The sequence below is a fragment of the Lissotriton helveticus genome, chromosome 12 (genome assembly GCF_964261635.1).
Source record: "Lissotriton helveticus chromosome 12, aLisHel1.1, whole genome shotgun sequence".
NCBI lineage: Eukaryota > Metazoa > Chordata > Amphibia > Caudata > Salamandridae > Lissotriton > Lissotriton helveticus.
The window spans coordinates 135,679,425-135,699,188 of NC_136073.1; positions in this window are offsets into that span (position 1 = coordinate 135,679,425).

Consider the following 19,764-nt stretch of genomic DNA (forward strand, 5'->3'; position numbering starts at 1 on the left):
TTCCAAGTCTTGGCAGCGAGGTGGGAGAAGGATCTCCCGCCGGTGTTTGTTCTTCGGATGCGGAAGTAGGATGTAGAAGGAGAGATGTCTGTCGAAGTAGGCTGGGCCATTCTTGTGGAATGCGTTGTGTCTGTGGATGAGAAGCTTGAAGGATATCCTCTTGTTGACGGGGAGCCAGTGCAGGTTTCTCAAGTGGGGGGTGATGTGGCCGAGTCGTGGTACGTCGAGGATCAGTCCTGCCGAGGCGTTTTGGATGCATTGTAGTCATTTGATGAGCTTGGTCGAGGCTTCAGCGTAGAGGGCATTTCCGTAGTCGAGTCTTCTGCTGACGACGGCCTGGGTGACTGTCTTTCTTGTATCTGTCGGGATCCATCTGTAGATCTTGCGGAGCATGCCGAGTTTGTTGAAGCAGGAGGAGAAGACAGCGTTGACTTGCTTGGTCATTGAGAGCGTTGAGTCGAGGATGATTCCCAGCTTGCGTGGATGGTCGGTGGGTGTCGGGGCTGCCAGGAGTCGTCCCAGGCTGAAGGGTTGGAGTCGAGGATGAGGACCTCCGTCTTGTACGAATTCAGCTTTAGACGGCTGATCTTCATCCAGTCGGCGACACCCTTCATTCCTTCATGGAGGTTGGCTTTGGCATTGATGGGGTCCATGGTGAGGGAGAGGATCAGTTGAGTGTCATCGGCGTAGGAGATTGTGTTGAGGTTGTGCTTTCAGGCGATGTGTGCGAGCGGGGCCATGTAAATGTTGAACTGTGTCGGGCTGAGGGAGGATCCCTGGGGTACGCTGCAGATGATCTCGGAGGCTTTGGAACAGAATGGGGGGAGGTGGACGCTCTGGGTTCTGCCGTAGAGGAAGGAGGTGGACCATTCCAGAGCCTTGTCTCGGATCCCTGCCGTGTGGAGGCGTGCGCGTAGAGTATGGTGGCAGACGGTGTCGAAGGAGGCAGAGAGATCTAGGAGGATGAGTGCTGCAGTCTCATCGTTGTCCAGCAGGGTCCTGATGTCGTTGGTGGCGCCGATGAGGGCAGTCTTAGTGCTGTGGTTGCTGCAGAACCCTGACTGGGAAGGGTCCAGGATTCTGTTTTCTTCGAGGTATCGGGTTAGCTGTCTGTTGATGATTTTCTTGATGACCTTGGCCGGGAAGGGGAGCAGAGAGATGGGCCGGAAGTTCTTGAGGTCTCTTGGGTCTGCCTTACGTTTTTTGATTAGGGTGTTGATCTCGGCGTGTTCCCAGTTCTCTGGGAAGGTCGCGGTCTTGAGGAGAGATTGATTATGTTGTGCAGGCGGGGTGCTATGGAGCTGCTTGCTTTGTTGAAGATGTGGTGCGGGAATGGGTCTGACTGAGAGCCAGAGTGGATTGTGCTTATGGTCTTGATGATGTCATCGACGCTCATGTTGGCCCAGGCTAGCAGGGGGTCGTGGTCGATGGTGTGCGGAGGGTCTGTTGTGTTGCTGTCTGTTGGGGCTGTCTGGGTGTTGAAGCTGTCATGGATGTTTGCTATCTTGCGGTGGAAGAAGGTGGCGAGGGAGTCGCACAGGGCTTGCAACGGCAGGATGTCGTTGGTGTTGGAGCTGGGGTTGGAGAGTTCCTTCACGATGTTGAAGAGCTCCTTGCTATTGTGTGTGTTGTTGTAGAGGCAGTCTTTGAAGGAGGTCCTCTTGGCCACCCTGATGAGGTGGTGGTGGTTGCGGATGGTGTCCTTGTGTGCTGCGTGGCTGTCGGAGTTTGTTCACTGTGCCATTCCTTGTCTAGTTTCTGGCAGGCTTGCTTGGAGGCAAGAAGTTCTGGGGTGAACCAGCTTGCCCTCTTGCTAGTGTCTCTGTGGGGGGTTTCTTCAGTGGGGCAAGGGTGTTGGTGCAGTCCTCGATCCAGCGTCTGAGGCTGTGGGCAGCGTCGTCGGTGTTGGAGGGTTTGGTGGGTGGGCTGAGAGCAAGGTTTGCAAGTAGTTGGTCTTCGGTGATTTTGCCCCAGCAGCGGCGGGGCATCTATTGAGTGTGGTGGTGTGTGGTGGGTTTCTGGAAGGCGAAGTAGATGCAGCGGTGGTCGGTCCAGAGGAGGTCGGTGGTGTGGCTGACGGGAATGTGCAGGTTTGAGGAGAAGACGGAGTCGACCGTGTGGCCAGCGGAGTGGGTGGGCGTTGTGACGAGTTGCTTCAGTCTGAGGTTGGCGAGGTTATCGATCAGGATTGTGGAGTTGTTGACTCAAGGTGAAATTTCAGGTCTCCGAGTAGGATGTAGTCGGTGGAGGTCAGGGCGTGTGTGCTGATGAAGTCGGCAATGGAGTCGTTGAACTGGGGACGGGGTCCAGGGGGGCGGTAGAGGAGGGTGCCTCTGATGGTGGAGTTAGGGTCTGTGTGGATCTGAAAGTGTATGTGTTCAGCGGTGCTGAACGCAACGTTAGTGCTAGTCGAGACCCTGATTCTGTTCTTGTGGATAATGGCAATTCCCCCTCTGACTCCGTTGGTGCGGTCTCTGCGGGTGATCTTGTAGCCGTCTGGGATGGCTATGGCGATGTCAGGTGGGAGGAGTCATTCAACCAGGTCTCGGTCAGGGGATGTTGTGTCGAGCAGGTCCCAGAGCTCGACGGCATGTTTGCGTGCGGAGCGGGTGTTCAGTAGTATGCATCGGAGGTGGTTGGTGACTTTCTTGGCAGGTGGTTAGTCGGCTCTGATGCTGGTGTAGCTGCATTTCTGGCAGGTGAAGGGACCGTGTGTGTGTTTCGGGGCGACCTTGAAGCATGTGTGGGTCCGTCCGGAGATGGGAGCATGCAGAGTGCTGGCGTCGTAGTGGCTGCGTTTGTCATGGTGGGTGCGGGGGCCAGGGGTTCTTGCACTGGGCGTGGTCCAGGCGTGAACGGGCGCGGACGGGCTTGCCTTAGGTGCGCCTTTGGTGTGCCAGCGGCGCGCCGCGCAGCAGCTGGTATATATCGGGAGGTGGAATGAAGGAGCAGCTGGGAGGCGGGAGGCGGGAGGCGGGGGCAGCGAGTGGACAGTCAGGGGGACGGCCGCAGGGGACGCAGCGGCGGGGGCGGTGAGGGACAATGAAGGGAACAGAAGGCAAAAGGGCAGAAAAAACAACGAAAACGAGTGTCACAGAAGTTAAGAGGGTGCAGAAATACAGGAAATAAACTAGTGACACAGAAGGCAAAAAGGGCACAGAAATACAGGAAAAACGAGTGTCACAGAAGGCAAGAGGGCACAGAAATACAGGGAAAAAACGAGTGGCACAGAAGGAAAAAAGGGCACAGAAATACAGGAAAAAATGAGTGTCACAGAAGGCAAGAGGGCACAGAAATACAGGGAAAAAACGAGTGGCACAGAAGGCAAAGAGGGCACAAGAATACAGGGGCAGCTGAGAAATAGAAGGCAAAAATGGGCAGAGAGGCACGGGGGCAGCGAGGGGAACAGAAGTGAAAACCAGGCAGAGACGAGGGGGCAGCGAGGGGTACAGAAGGCAAACCCGGGCTGTGCGACACGGGGACAGCGAGGGGAACAGAGGGAGGAAAACGGGCACAGACCACGAACAGGCAGCGGGGGAAGACAGAACAACAGCAGTCACAAACACAGCAATGAAATACAGGTAATACAATAAAACAATAAAGGGGAAGATGAACAAACCTACGGCCTACCACTGGCCACCAGGGATGAGGCGCAGGTTTTAGCCTGCGGGTGGTGGAGGGCCTCGAACTTCCTCAGCAGCGGCAGCTGGGGCAGGGACACACAGGCGGTGCTGTGCGGAGGGGAGCGACCTACCTGGTGGGGTCAAGGGTCGCTCAATTGATCACCTCGATGACTAAGGAAGCTTGTGAACAAGACATGATTGCTCTGCTCAACCATTTGGCTGAGAATGGGCATAAGGTCTCTCCAGAGAAATTGTAATACTGTATGAGGGAGGCTATGTATTTGGGACATCAGTTAGAGAAGGGAGTGAGGTGAGTGTCCCATGAATGCATAGAGGCAGTCCTTAAGACAAAGTTCCCAACAACCCAGAGAGAAGGAAATGTTTTTGGACATGGTTGGATACTGCCGAAAATGGATCCCAAACTATTAATTTGTGGCGAAAGCCTTTACTGAGATTGACCCACACTGACGTCAATGACCCAGTACCAAGTAATGATGAAAACCTGGTGGCCTTCCAGTTGCTCAAAAATCTGCTTTGTAGCGCACCCATTCTTGGACTGCCAGACTATGCAAAATACTTTGTAATCTTTTGTCATGAAAGAGATGGGTATGCTTTGTCTGTACTAACACAAACCCATGGGGTGTCCAAGTGACCCATTGAGTGCTTGAAGAAATCACTCAAAGTGTGAGGGAAGTTGCTTTTTCCATGTAAAGTGGGTCTCCGGTCTCACCTTACAATGATCACTGACAGGACCACCAATATTCTAAACTATCTGCAGGTGGAATATTCTATTGAATGATGAAACAGGGGAGGGAAAGTAAGATGGAAAAGGGGAAGGATATTACACCAGCACTTTTCAGCTACTCTTGACCCAGTGGCAGCAGCGTCACCTGGTTGTCTCAAAGCAGTTGCCGTGGTGAGCATCAGCAATCAGCAGACTGAGGGGATTGTGTTGGGCTATCCCTTAATTGTAATGGTACCGCATTCTGTTGAGTTCTCATGGCTTGTAAGAACTCAACATTTGACGAATAGCCACTTAACTGAGAGAATAATTTTGGTAGCAGTGAATGTTTCCTTTCTGCGATGTAACTCAAAGAATTCTGCTTCCCTGTTACCAACTCATGAGGGAGATGATGAGGAGAAATTCAGCCATGATTGTGTTAGCATTACCGAGTTGTGCTCAAAACCGAGACCTGACATACAGGGTTTACCCATTCCAGAATCTGACCACACCCTCTTTGTTGATGGGCTCTGTTTGAGTGACTGATACATTACTTTAAGAGACATTTATGCTGTATGTACATTGAGCAGAGATGTGTTAGGATCTTACTTGTGCCATGTAACATCTGGGCAAGTAGCTGAACTGATTGCCCTTACTAGAGCTTGCTGTGCTACGGAAGGCTTGTGAGTTACCCCAGTTTACACTGACAATGGGTGTAGTGTCGAAGTTGTGCACAACTTCGGCCAGCTATGTTCACAGGAGGATTCCTGGCCTCTCTTGGTACTCCCATTCAGAATGGGCTGTACGTTTCCAACTAGCTGGATGATGTGCAAATGCCAAGGGAAGTCGCTGTAGTGAACTGTGCTTCCCACAAGAGTGGCAATGATTTTGTTTTCAGAGGCAATCGTTATACAAATCAAATTGCTCAATACTGTTCTTCTGAGTCCAGCACCTTCCATTTGGATGAACACTGTAATACAGAAGAATAAACCATATCCAACTTGTGACTAAATACTGTACACAACTTCAAAGAGCTGAGGGAGCTGCAACATAGTGTCCCAGAGCTAGAGAAAGCAACATGGGGAAAGATGGGATGTGCCAGGGATGCCAGTGGCATTTGGATGTCCAGAGAGTGGTAACATAAGTTCTTCCAGATTCCCTCCTGCACACAGGCATGGTCCATCTCATGTGGGTAGGAATACAATGGCCTCCACCTACCGATTATATTGAAATAACGCCCATTTCAGATCATTGCCTGACAATTTGTGCCAGTGCTGTGTTACCTGCCAAAGACAAAATGTGGGCTAAAGAGTTGCCATGACCATAAGCCATATTGTAAAATCTGATGGTCCTTTCAACTATCTCCAAATTGATTTTGTGGAGATGCCAGATGTGACCAACTGAGGTATATGCTCATCATTGTGTGCTTGTTTTCACAGTGTGTTGAGGCATATCCCACCCGAAGATGTGACAGCCTAACAGTTGCCAAACTATTGCTGCGGGAGATGATAGTGCGCATCAGGAGGCCAGGTCAGCTTGATTCAGATCAAGCAACTCACTTCTTGAACAAAATGATGCAGTTGCTGTGTGCAACCTTAGGGATTGACCAAAGATTCCCCTGTAGTTGCAGGCCTGAGGCGTCAGGTAAGGTAGAGAGACCAAATGGGACAAACAAAGCTAAAACAGCTACAGCCTGTGCCTCCACGTTGCTCAAATGGCCTGATGTCCCTCCTTTCATGCTAAGGAGTATTCAATGTACCCCCTATAAAAGAACTAAATTGTCTCCTCTGGAGGTGCTGATGGGGAGAGAGCTATGTGAATTACCTCAGTCCCAGCAGCTGCTCTTATGAGTATCACAGATGACCTGGTCCTCAAGGAGTTCTTTTTCTCATCGGGTTGATGCTGCTATGTCAGCCATCCAAGGCTCTCCACGACCTGATCTGAACCCTGGTCATTGGGTTCACATAAAGAAGCATGTCACTGAGTCTTGCTTGGAGGAATGCTGGAGAGGGCCCTACCAGGTGATCCTGGTCACTAACACTGCTGTCAATCATGCTTGTTTGCCGATTTGGATACATGCCTCCCATAAAAATAGGGCAAGGCACAAAGAAGAAGCAGAGCCAACATCCACTGATTCCTCAAATTGCCCCAGGTTTGAGCTGTGTGAGGCCTCAGAAGAAAAAGATGGGGACCGGCCGGGGATCCATAGTCTCCATTGGACGAGCATCATCCGGAGCAAGAAGCTGATGAGAGTGTTGTTATTCCAGTGACTACTGTGATACCAACCACTGAATTGAGAATATGTATCCAACGGGACAGCTAAAACCCATGAAAGGCTGAAACAAATCTACTGCAGTGGAGGCCACAAGAAGTAGAGATTGTTGTGGGACAAGGTCGCTCCACCTCAGAGAATGAATCAGCCTCACCAGAACCAGAGATCTCAAGTACCTTCAAGGACAGAGTCTAGCAAAGGAAAACTGGCCAAAAACTACAACTGCTTGAAAAAGACTATTGACAGCTAAGAAGACACTAGAGATTATTAGGGAAGGTAGTGAGTTAGAAGAACCAGAGCAGGCCAATCAAACTGACATTGTGGGTGAGAGCTTTGACTAAGTCAGTTACAAATTATCAAAAAGGGGGAGAGAGATTGTTGGACTTGGTCCTTTTTGCATTTTGTCTGACCTGTTTTTGTTGGTTTTATGACTCTGGGCACTTTACCACTGCTGATCAGTGCTAAAGTGCGTATGCTCTCTATTGTAAATTGGTGTATTGATTGGTGACTCTATAATTGACGTATTTGCTTTACTTGTCAGACCCTAGTACAGTGCACCATGTGTGCCCAGGGCTTGTAAATCAAATGCTGCTGGTGGGCTTGCAGCACTGGATGTGCCACCCACAGAAGTGGCCTGTAAAGTGTGTCTCAGGCCTGCCATTGCAGAGCCTGTGTGCAGTCTCTTACTGCCATGTTGACTGGGCAAGTGGACCCACTTGCCAGCCCCTAAACCTTCCCTTTTGTGCATATTAGTCACCCCTATGGTAGAGCCAAGGGCAGGATGCATTGTAGGTACAAGGTAGGACATGCCCTGATGTGTGTGACATGTCCTGATAGTGAACTACAGCCATTTTCGTTTATCACTATTACAAGGCTACCTGTTCCTAATAGGCCAGAATGAGTAGTTTGATTATAACATCTTATAATCCTAACTGACTCAGGGAACTAGGTAGAAATTCGAGTTTAGTATGCCTGAACGCAGAATGATAAAATACATCTTTTATTGAAGTTGGTTTTAACATTCTGTGTTTGAAAATAGCACTTTTAGAACATAGGTATTTTCTTGCCTAATGATCCAAGCCTGCTTCTGCTAGGTTGTGTATTCTGTGTCTGGAGTTTGAGTGACAGAGGCTGGGGGATTCCAGGAGACAGGGTGAGTCAGCACACGGCTGAATAGAGCTATCTGCATGTAGATGGGTGGGAGGAGTTGCACCTGGGACCTGAATAGGGCAGTGCCTGCATTCCACAATGCTGGCTCCACCTCCTGTGGTGCTTCTGATGCCCCTGGCCCACACTGCCAAAGGAAAGAAGGAGTCTTGTCAGCAAAGTGCTCCAGGACTGCACAGAACTGGTTTGGACTGGGTACAGGCACCTCTGCCTTCAGAGGACAAAGGATTTGCTAGTATAAATATGGGGACCCAGACCCCAGAACTTTAGATCACTTTTCGGAAACAAGAAGAACCTTTGCTGAGGAGAGGAACCAGAGGCCCGGGCCTAGAAGTGGAGGTGAGGTGGGAGAAGTGCCGTCTCACTCCCCCAAAAACCTGCTGGAGCGGAGATGCGACTTCAGGTCTGCCTGCCGGAGCAGGCAGACCAGAACCAGACTGCTGGCTCCCGTGGCAGCTCACGAGGGTGCTGGTCAAGTGGGGAGCCAGCAAGAGCTGACGGAGGTGGGGTACCCTAGCGGCTCTCCTCCCAGAAGGCCAGATGGGGTGCCCGGTGGGACCAGGGCCCTGAAGGAGGTGAGAGGTACCAGGGGCCTGGGTGGGACCGGGCCCCCAAAAATCAGCATGAGAAGCCGGAGGTGGGCTACCCGAGCTGCATAACTCACCTAGGGGTCCAACAACATGGCCGGAGGCCAACAGCGCTGCTCTCCCCATGCAGTGGGGGAGCCACTGCTAGGATATTCGCAGGGAATAGAGGAAGCTCCCCATAATGCCTTGCCGGACAGGACCAGCCTACAAGGGAAAACAGCTTTTCCTCAGTTCGCGGTGGCCCCAGGAGGACGGGATCACCACCAAAGGTGTGACAGGGTGCAGGGGGAGCTACAGGAGCAAAACAGCCTCCCCCAGTACGAAGAGGGAGGCCCTCCCTAGGTCTCATGGGGACTTAAAAGAAGCAACCCCCTCAAGGGTGCAGCCAGCAATCAACTTTCCCCTGGGTTGGAACTTTTGTTGCACAGCTGGGGGGTGCCTTAAGGATTGCCTCAATGTGTGGAAGGCTGTGCTGGGGATGTCTGGAGAAGTCTAATAATAGGGGAGTGTGGGGGGATCCCACACTACATCCAACAGGCGCACCTGTGTAGGTGTTAACCTCAAGTAAGTTGCGTAGTTGATTCAAGGTTATCAAACCGGAGGTGTAGTTCAAAAACAATTTTATTCAAAAGTCGTATATTCCAAACATATAGACTTGAGTATATGGTACTAGGTGAATCATCACAGTAATGTTCAACAAAATCATGATCAGCTCCCAATGCATTTCGGGACAACGTCCCTTCATCAGGGGATAAAGTGAACTGTAAGGGAACCAAACACTGTATCAGGTGGGGGAAAAGAAACCTCTCAGCGTAGTCATAACATATACAATCGTAAATAAGGAAGCCAAAAAGGGGACGAGAAATTCAGGGAAAACTAGGAAAAATAACGTAATTCAAGGTTAAACCCAAATGTGATCTCATGACGGTGAAGGAGTACCAGATAAACAAGAAAAAATCTATAATCAAAACAGCAGGTCAGAAAAAAAACAGCAGGTCAGAAAAAAACACCACACATTTAGTGCATGATTTGTTGTAAAGCGTAGAGGTAAGTTGAACAGAGGGGATAGCATGTGTGCAGAAAGGCATGACAAAGGTTCAATAACGTGGGCGGCAGGTCAAGAAACATCACCCCGTACGTGCACGTTGTGATTAAAACAGAAGTGAGTTGTACAAAAAGAAAGAAAGAAAAACGAAAAGTCGCCCTACCCGAATGGTGAAGAAACCGCGCTCTCCGGCGGTATCTCAGCTGGGAAACAAACGTGTGACGGAACCCGGATACAAACAAGAAGGCAAGAAGCACGAAAATAGAAAGCGGACTGGAAACAGGCCGCCTTAGGTGACTCGAGAAAAAGATGCAAGGATGTAAACATTCGAGGATGTTAAAGTAGCGATCATAAGGCACACAAAAAAAAAAATGGTGCGTGAGAAGAGGAAATAAATTAGAATAGAGAGTGGGTCGAAAAAGTATAGGAGGGAATAAAAACTAATTAGGCAAAACCTACAAATAGTAATAAAGAGCGCATGAAAAGTGAGAAATAAAAAATAAATAAATGCGAACAATGATACACATGAAACGGAACAAAAAGTGTGTTTAGAAGAGAAATCGGTCGGCCATTTTGGAACAGGTAAAAGACAGAAATATATTCTACTATGGAACAAGAACAAAACAAAACGACAAACATTTAGGGAAGGTACAGGTAAGGGAAAACAGGCACAGGATAGAAGTTTGAAGGAAAATAAAAAATAAAAGTGGGAATAGGCGTGAAAACAGAAAAGTCAAGATAAAATATACAAAGGACAAAGGTGTAAATTGCAGATAGCAAGGAATGTGCAGAGTCCGAGTATGAGTTACAGGTAACAACTGTATTCAATTCTTTCATTTAGACCCATCGGGTGGCATGAGTTCAAGAATTTCATCCAAAAAAGTTCTCTTTGTAGAAGTATTTTCCGGTTGTCAACGCCAGATCTCGTTTGGACAACTTCCAGAACAAGGAACCTCAATTGACTGATGTTGTGTTGAGAAGAGATGAAATGGGCAGCTAGAGGGGACTTCAAGTTCTTATTCCGGATCGTACTCTTGTGTTCAGTTAGACGGACTTTGAGTTTCCTTTCAGTTTTGCCAACATACGGTAATCCGCATGGACATTTGAGTAGATACACCAAGTTCACAGAGTCTCAAGTGGCGTTGGTCTTGAGTTTGATGGATTTGCCAGAAGATGGATGGTTAATCACGTTGCCTTTAATGATGTTATTGCAATGACTACAATTATAACAGGGTATGGTACCACGGAAAATGACGTTGGGTGATTTAGGTTTAGTTTCCAACATGTTTTTGAGATTCTTTGCTCTTTGGTAGGCAAATAAAGGAGTGCTGTTGAATAAACCTTGAAAATCGGGTTCAGATTGTATCATTTGCCAATTGCTTAGGATAATCTTTTTTATAGCAGGACTTCTAGAAGAGTATTTGGAAACAAACACAGGCTTTTCAGAAGTTTTTTTGTGCTGATTGGCAATTAGAAGATCGTTTCTTGAGCTTAATGCGGTCACATGCAACCTGTAAAGTAGATTCAGGGTATTTTCTCTCTCTGTATTTGTGTAGAATCATCTTTTCAGTTGACTGATAGTCCATCGGCTCTGAACAAATTCTTTTTGCTCTCAAAAGTTGAGAAAAGGGTAAATGTCTTTTCAAGGGAATTGGATGGCAACTGGTGTACCAAAGAGCATTATTCCGGTCTGTTGACTTGGTAAACAAAGAAGTGCTTAAGCAGTCATTCACAAGTGAGACCAAAATATCCAAGAAAGGTAAACACTTAGAGTTGGTGCTGTGGGTGAATTGGATGTGATCATCGATTTGATTGATGTGGGAAATGAACTCAGATATTAGTTCAAAGGGTCCGGCCCAAATTAAAAAAATATCGTCGATGTATCTCCAATATGTGACGATTTTGTCTCGCCACTGTGTGTTTTCCAGAATGTGGTCAGTCTCCAGTCGGTGCATAAACAAATTCGCGTAGCTGGGGGCAGCACAATTTCCCATGGAGGTGCCCACTAGTTGCAGGTAGAATTTGTTGTCCCAAGTAAAGTAACTGTGATACAGCGTAAACTGCATAAGTTCTAACAGTAGTACTTTCAAATCATCATTCATGGAGTTGGAAAGTAAAAAAGATTCAAGAGCCTCAATCCCTCTGTTGTGAGGTATGGAAGTTTATAAAGCACATACATCGATGGTAACCAGAGTGTATTGAGTATTGGAATGTAACTTCACTTTCATCAATTGGTTTAAAAAGTCAGTAGAATCCCGTATGTAGGTGGACATACCTTTCACAAAGGGCTGAAGGTATAAGTCGGGGTCCGGTTCGAGGGCGACGTAGGTAGACTGCGGGTGCTGAGCGTCAAGGGCATAAGTGGAAACCAGCTACCAGTCCCAAGCTAAGTACAGATCTCGCTCCGTTTTACTAAGGGGCTTTACATTGTTTTTATGCCTTTTTCCTTTCTCCTATGATTTGCCATTCGACAGGGTGTGCCAAATACGCTTCCACCCCCCTCCTGAGACCCATGGTGTTCATCCCTAACACCTACAAAGTGAGACAATTTTAACTTGATTGCGATCTTTTTTAACATTTATATTGATCGCTTTGTTGACGATCTTCTGTGAAGATTTTCACCTTTTTATTCCTTAGTCACTACTAGTCTGTACCACGAATAATACACCGCACCTCTTATAGCTCATCTGAACCCGGGGCTAATAGGTGGTGTTAACCATAGCGCTATTCGACCACAGCTAGAATGATTTTCACCTTTGGAGCACGATATTTACGATATTTACAACAACAACCAGTAACAACCAGGAGAAATTCTAAGTGTTTGTTCTGTCCTACTTGTATGTCTCTGTCCTTTTATCTTCCACGTGCAGAAACGATAAGTAGAAGCCTCCTAAACCAGGAGTGAACAGGAATAGTTCATTCATTCCTAATTTTTTTGCACTTTTTCACTTTTATTTAAATTTTCACACTCACGTCCCTAGGTAAGGGTGGGCCTTAGAGTGCCCATACCGCCAGGGTTTATCACACACAGTCCTGATGAATTGCCGGGTAAATTAACACCCTTACGATGGCAAGAAACATGTCGACTACCCTTTAGGAACCCACCACTCAATTAAAGTGGACTGTTCCCTCACATATTTTTAATATCTCTTGTCTTTAGTGATCATTTAATAAAATTATTACCTCAGATACACTACTGACCATTTTAAATACCCCCATCATTCACTAGCTCACATTTGCTTTCAACAAGCCCTAAACTCACCATCCCGCTCCGCAGTAATCCTGGCGTTGCAGCACACCAAAGAGACACTCGGTCTCTTTGGTGGGGCCCGATGATGAAGCGTGTCATCACTAGGTGGTGAGTGAGGGCTTTCTTCAACATCCCAGTGTGGTTGTTTTTTGTGCTCCCTAGAACGGCTTAGCCTTCTCCATAGACACTCTTCTTTTGATTATTGAAGGTATAAGTCAACAAACTTGCCAGTAGGTTCATGAATGTAATTCCTGGTAGACACTATCGGTCTAAAGGGAGGTCGCTCCAAATTTTTGTGAATTTTGGGTAGCATATGTATGCTGGGACACTTCGGGTGAGGATGTATTAAGTACTTCATATCTTTTTGGGAGATAGTCCCCATTTCAACCGCTTTTTCGAGAATGGTTCTCAAAATTTTCGAAAATGCTTCCGTGGGATCAGAGTTCATTTGCATGTATAGATTCTTGTCATTCACATGAAGGGTGACACTGGAGTGATAAAATTCTCGATCGAGAACCACCACGGCTCCACCTTTATCCGCTTTGCAGCAAGTGATGTCTTTGTTGTCTGTGATCTCTCTGAGAGCTCGATAATCATTAACTTTAAAGTTACAGATTTTTGGCGGTGGTTTTTTTAAATTCTCTTTAAGCGCGTTGAGGGTTATAGTTTCATATGAATCTAGAATCTTATGGCTAACTGGAGCCATAAAGGAGCTTTTGCTTCTTAGGTCTTTACAAGCGTGCTGGACAGGTGGTCCAGTAGGAGGGTTTACATTACTGAAAAAATGACGTAAACGTAAAACACGCATGAATTTAAAAAAGCAAATTTCCGTTTCCAGTTCGTTGGTATGATATGTCGGGACAAACGACAATCCTTTTTGTAATACTCTTGTTTGGGTGGTAGATAGTTGAGTTTGAGATATGTTAATGACTAAGTTGTTTTGCTCCTTGTTGCATAGGCTATTGGTGTTGCTGCGACTGTAGTTGCATCTTCTACCCCTCCTGGTTCTGCGGAGGCGGTTGAACTTTTTCCTAAAAAATGAACACCAGAAGTAGTGGGAATATTTAAGAATGTATCCGTTGCTCCAGAGGCCTGAGGAGTCATTCTTTGGGGTCTGCTTTGCGGTTGACCAAGTTTTTGGGCCATTGATCCATCTGATGAAGTACCATCATCCGAAGACGGGTTTGAAAATGGTCGTTGTTGTCTGCTTGGGCGTAGACCTCCGCCCAACTATAAACCTCTCCGAGTTTATAATCCATAGTGTCTCTCTTGTATTTGCGGATTTTTCTGTCATTAATTTCTTTAGTATATTGATCCAATTGAATGTTGATGTCTTCCAATGCTTTGTCTAAATCAACTTTGTTCATGTTTTTTTCCAAGTTCTGATGAATATGTTTTATCTCTTTTTCAAGGTCACTAATCACTTTAGACAATTCCTCCACGATTAAGAGGATCAGATCCAGGGAACAACAGTTCAGAATGGCGTACCAGCGTTCCGTGAACTTTGGGTTGTTCCTGCAGAGAGTTGGCTTTAGAGAAATTCGTAAACCTCTGGGGATGCGTTGGTCCTTATGGTATCTAATCAGAGTTCCAGCATGTAAACGCTGATTGATAACTCTTTTAGTGGTATATAACAGTTGTCTCAACATGCTCGCCCAAAAACGTGGTCAACCGCAAAGCAGACCCCAAAGAATGACTCCTCAGGCCTCTGGAGCAACGGATACATTCTTAAATATTCCCACTACTTCTAGTGTTCATTTTTTAGGAAAAAGTTCAACCGCCTCCGCAGAACCAGGAGGGGTAGAAGATGCAACTACAGTCGCAGCAAACCAATAGCCTATGCAACAAGGAGCAAAACAACTTAGTCATTAACATATCTCAAACTCAACTATCTACCACCCAAACAAGAGTATTACAAAAAGGATTGTCGTTTGTCCCGACATATCATACCAACGAACTGGAAACGGAAATTTGCTTTTTTAAATTCATGCGTGTTTTACGTTTACGTCATTTTTTCAGTAATGTAAACCCTCCTACTGGACCACCTGTCCAGCACGCTTGTAAAGACCTAAGAAGCAAAAGCTCCTTTATGGCTCCAGTTAGCCATAAGATTCTAGATTCATATGAAACTATAACCCTCAACGCGCTTAAAGAGAATTTCAAAAAACCACCGCCAAAAATCTGTAACTTTAAAGTTAATGATTATCGAGCTCTCAGAGAGATCACAGACAACAAAGACATCACTTGCTGCAAAGCGGATAAAGGTGGAGCCGTGGTGGTTCTCGATCGAGAATTTTATCACTCCAGTGTCACCCTTCATGTGAATGACAAGAATCTATACATGCAAATGAACTCTGATCCCACGGAAGGATTTTCGAAAATTTTGAGAACCATTCTCGAAAAAGCGGTTGAAATGGGGACTATCTCCCAAAAAGATATGAAGTACTTAATACATCCTCACCCGAAGTGTCCCAGCATACATATGCTACCCAAAATTCACAAAAATTTGGAGCGACCTCCCTTTAGACCGATAGTGTCTACCAGGAATTCCATTCATGAACCTACTGGCAAGTTTGTTGACTTATACCTTCAGCCCATTGTGAAAGGTATGTCCACCTACATACGGGATTCTACTGACTTTTTAAACCAATTGATGAAAGTGAAGTTACATTCCAATACTCAATACATTCTGGTTACAATCGATGTATGTGCTTTATACACTTCCATACCTCACAACAGAGGGATTGAGGCTCTTGAATCTTTTTTACTTTCCAACTCCATGAATGATGATTTGAAAGTACTACTGTTAGAACTTATGCAGTTTACGCTGTATCACAGTTACTTTACTTGGGACAACAAATTCTACCTGCAACTAGTGGGCACCTCCATGGGAAATTGTGCTTCCCCCAGCTACGCGAATTTGTTTATGCACCGACTGGAGACTGACCACATTCTGGAAAACACCCAGTGGCGAGACAAAATCGTCACATATTAGAGATACATCGACGATATTTTTTTTTTTTCTTTGGGCTGGACCCTTTGAACTAATATCTGAGTTCATTTCCCACATCAATCAAATCGATGATCACATCCAATTCACCCACAGCACCAACTCTTAAGTGTTTACCTTTCTTGGATATTTTGGTCTCACTTGTGAATGACTGCTTAAGCACTTCTTTGTTTACAAGTCAACAGACCGGAATAATGCTCTTTGGTACACCAGTTGCCATCCAATTCCTTTGAAAAGACATTTACCCTTTTCTCAACTTTTGAGAGCAAAAAGAATTTGTTCAGAGCCAATGGACTATCAGTCAACTGAAAAGATGATTCTACACAAATACAGAGAGAGAAAATACCCTGAATCTACTTTACAGGTTGCATGTGACCGCATTAAGCTAAAGGACAGAAACGGTCTTCTAATTGCCAATCAGCGCAAAAAAACTTCTGAAAAGCCTGTGTTTGTTTCCAAATACTCTTCTAGAAGTCCTGCTATAAAAAAGATTATCCTAAGCAATTGGCAAATGATACAATCTGAACCCGATTTTCAAGGTTTATTCAACAGCACTCCTTTATTTGCCTACCAAAGAGCAAAGAATCTCAAAAACATGTTGGAAACTAAACCTAAATCACCCAACGTCATTTTCCGTGGTACCATACCCTGTTATAATTGCAGTCATTGCAATAACATCATTAAAGGCAACGTGATTAACCATCCATCTTCTGGCAAATCCATCAAACTCAAGACCAACGCCACTTGTGACTCTGTGAACTTGGTGTATCTACTCAAATGTCCATGCGGATTACCGTATGTTGGCAAAACTGAAGGGAAACTCAAAGTCTGTCTAACTGAACACAAGAGTACGATCCGGAATAAGAACTTGAAGTCCCCTCTAGCTGCCCATTTCATCTCTTCTCAACACAACATCAGTCAATTGAGGTTCCTTGTTTCGGAAGTTGTCCAAACGAGATCTGGCGTTGACAACCGGAAAATACTTCTACAAAGAGAACTTTTTTGGATGAAATTCTTGAACTCATGCCACCCGATGGGTCTAAATGAAAGAATTGAATACAGTTGTTACCTGTAACTCATACTCGGACTCTGCACATTCCTTGCTATCTGCAATTTACACCTTTGTCCTTTGTATATTTTATCTTGACTTTTCTGTTTTCACGCCTATTCCCACTTTTATTTTTTATTTTCCTTCAAACTTCTATCCTGTGCCTGTTTTCCTTTACCTGTACCTTCCCTAAATGTTTGTCGTTTTGTTTTGTTCTTGTTCCATAGTAGAATATATTTCTGTCTTTTACCTGTTCCAAAATGACCGACCGATTTCTCTTCTAAACACACTTTTTGTTCCGTTTCATGTGTATCTTTGTTCGCATTTATTTATTTATTTATTTTTTATTTCTCACTTTTCATGCACTCTTTATTACTATTTGTAGGTTTTGCCTAATTAGTTTTTCTTCCCTCCTATACTTTTTCGACCCACTCTCTATTCTAATTTATTTCCTCTTCTCACGCACCATTTTTTTTTTTGTGTGCCTTATGATCGCTACTTTAACATCTTCGAATGTTTACATCCTTGCATCTTTTTCTCGAGTCACCTAAGGCGGCCTGTTTCCAGTCCGCTTTCTATTTTCGTGCTTCTTGCCTTCTTGTTTGTATCCGGGTTCCGTCACACGTTTGTTTCCCAGCTGAGACACCACCGGAGAGCGCGGTTTCTTCACCATTCGGGTAGGGCGACTTTTCGTTTTTCTTTCTTTCTTTTTGTACAACTCACTTCTGTTTTAATCACAACATGCACGTACGGGGTGATGTTTCTTGACCTGCCGCCCACGTTATTGAACCTTTATCATGCCTTTCTGCGCACATGCTATCCCCTCTGTTCAACTTACCTCTACGCTTTACAACAAATCGTGCACTAAATGTGTGGTTTTTTTTCTGACCTGCTGTTTTTTTTCTGACCTGCTGTTTTGATTATAGATTTTTTCTTGTTTATCTGGTACTCCTTCACCGTCATGAGATCACATTTGGGTTTAACCTTGAATTACGTTATTTTTCCTAGTTTTCCCTGAATTTCTCGTCCCCTTTTTGGCTTCCTTATTTACGATTGTATATGTTATGACTACGCTGAGAGGTTTCTTTTCCCCCACCTGATACAGTGTTTGGTTCCCTTACAGATCACTTTATCCCCTGATGAAGGGACGGTGTCCCGAAATGCATTGGGAGCTGATCATGATTTTGTTGAACATTACTGTGATGATTCACCTAGTACCATATACTCAAGTCTATATGTTTGGAATATACGACTTTTGAATAAAATTGTTTTTGAACTACACCTCCGGTTTGATAACCTTGAATCAACTACGCAACTTACTTGAGGTTAACACCTACACAGGTGCGCCAGTTGGATGTAGTGTGTGATCCCCCCACACTCCCCTATTATTAGTCTTCACTTTTTTGTCCCTCATCTGCCGGAAGGGACACTCCAGCGGCGCCCAGAAACGTTATACTTACCCATCTTGGACTACCTATTTTCAAAATTTCCTAAAAAGCGGTGTGCCACACCATCTCCTTTTTTGATGTCTGGAGAAGGGCATCCCCTGGAAGTGTAGAGGGTAACTGCCCGAGAAATGCCTTTACCAATGTTATTTCTTTTAGAGGGACTTCAAAGTCACATGTGTAATATGAAGTACCTGTGTAAGGGGGAGTCATAAGCAAAGTGGGGTTATGTTGCCAGGCACTCCTGCTAGGGTGTCTGGCTGTATATGCTTAATCCTGTGGTTCAACTGTGATGCTTTTGGGGGGGGGGGGGTTAGTTGCAATGCATTACAACTGTTATCAGCTATGATAAGTGCCTCATTTAAAGTGATGCCCAAACATATCTTCTAGCGACTGCATTAGTGGAGGAACAACCCAGACTGTTAGCTACTAAGATGTAGCAGTGCATACTGTATGGTCAGTATACAATGCTCAGTCAGGGTTATGTGTCCCCAGGGCATGTGTACCTATTTTTAATGCTTGTTGAGATGATGGGATGGGTCGCCACTGGGATGGTGCCAGTTGGCAAGGCCCTCACTCTAGGTTGTGAAAACGCACTGCATTAGGGGGCAAGATGATGTGCATACACAGGACTGGTTTTACAAGAACTACAGCCCCCGTGCAAGGGGTGGAGATGTTATGCAATGTCACAAAGTAATTCCAACAGCTATGTATATTTGTAAATTGGGCTTAGTATTAAGTAAGGTGTGTGTTTAATAAATGCACTCTTACTTTTATAAAGCAAAGTACAGACTGGATAATCAATTATTGAGTGTTATTTCTGCGCACCTGTAATGGCGATTACTAACCTACATCACCTCCCTTGAGTAAGCCTTAGACTGCTCTGCAACGCTACCCTCTGAGATTCAAGCACTGCGCTAGTGTGTTTGGTTCCCAGTGAAGGACAAATGTGACATGTTATTTGTGCAGGCCTCACATAAACTGCATCGTTTTCCAACAGGGCTAAATGTAGTGTGAAAAACATTGTCAGCTGTGAGATAATGAAGGACTTAAACCCCTTTAAACTGGTAAATCAGAACGAAAAGAACAGAGGGAAGGCTGGAGCAAGATGAGAAGGGCGCTACTGTGGTATAACCTTAATGCACACAGCTCCATGCACCCCTCAGAATATTGGCGCCAGCTCGCACATGCTAAAGGCCGGCCCTACAGAATCGAGGTGTGCAGGTTCAAGTGTATTTTACCATCCTTGGTGCTTCTTTGCTGCACGGCTCATTTACATTTAGCTTGGCGTAAAGGACGAGTGAGCACCAGGTCAAATAGGAAAAAACACATCTATTTTAACAAGCATTTTCAATGCAATAGGTCTCGCAGTTGTGAGAGTTTGAGCTATTGGCATTGTAAATGTGTGAGTGGCGTTGCGTGTGTGAGTGGCGTTGCGTGTGTGAGTGGCGTTGCATGTGTGAGTGGCGTTGCATGTGTGAGTGGCATTGCGTGTGTGAGTGGCGTTGCGTGTATGAGTGGCGTTGCGTGTGTGAGTGGCGTTGCGTGTGTGAGTGGCGTTGCGTGTGTGAGTGGCGTTGCGTGGATGAGTGGCGT